This window comes from Penaeus monodon, chromosome 24, assembly GCF_015228065.2.
Source record: "Penaeus monodon isolate SGIC_2016 chromosome 24, NSTDA_Pmon_1, whole genome shotgun sequence".
Lineage (NCBI taxonomy): Eukaryota > Metazoa > Arthropoda > Malacostraca > Decapoda > Penaeidae > Penaeus > Penaeus monodon.
The window spans coordinates 39,116,071-39,116,922 of NC_051409.1; positions in this window are offsets into that span (position 1 = coordinate 39,116,071).

The following is an 852-nucleotide window of genomic DNA, read 5'->3' on the forward strand; positions in this document are numbered from 1 at the left end:
CTAAACCTGAGCTCTGGAAAGTAGGTCTACGCGCTTCCCGACCAGCCAACTTCTCCCAGCCAACGATCCCGGACGCCGTTGCAGAAGTTGCACCGGAATAAGTTTCTTTGTCTTGTTCCACTTCCCTCCCTGGCCTCTTCCCCTTCCCTCTCCTATTCTCCCTTCCTTCTCTCTCCTTTCCCCTTTCTTCTGTTCTCTCCTCTTCTGCTTTCCTTGCCTCTCCTTTTCTGTCTTCCTCTCTCTTCTCTTCAGGTTTCCCCCTCTCTCTTATTCTCCTTTCCCTCTCTCTTCTCTCCTACTTCTCCCTTTCCTCCCTCTCCTCTCCTCCTCTTCCGTCTCCCCCCTTATTTATTTGCCTCTACTGTCTTCCCTTCCTCCCTTATTCCTTTCTCATTCTATTTCTCCCCTCTTCTCTCCCTTTCCTCTCGTTTATCCCTCCTACTTTTCCTCCCTTCCTCACCTCGCTCCTTCCTCCCATCTTTCTTCCTTTCTCCCCTCTTACTTTCTCTAATCTTCCCTCCTTCCCCTCTCCCTCATTCTCCCTTCCATTCTCACCTCTCTCTCCCTTTTTCCCTCCCACCCTTCCCCATTTCCCCCTTGTTTCCCCTCCTACCCTTTCCCCTTCTTTCCTCGTTTCCTCTCCCCTCCCTCACACCTTTCCCCCGCCTCCCCTAACCCCCTCTCCCCAACCCCCAACCTCCCCCTCCTCCCACTGACCCAAGTCGCTCGTTAGGGAAGATCTGTGCATAATTGCGTGGTTTACTGCCGTTGTGATTTATGGTGTCTGTAAAGAAGTCAGTTTAGGATTTCCTCGCGACTTGTTCTCGTGGGGTTACCCTGCTGGCGGACTTA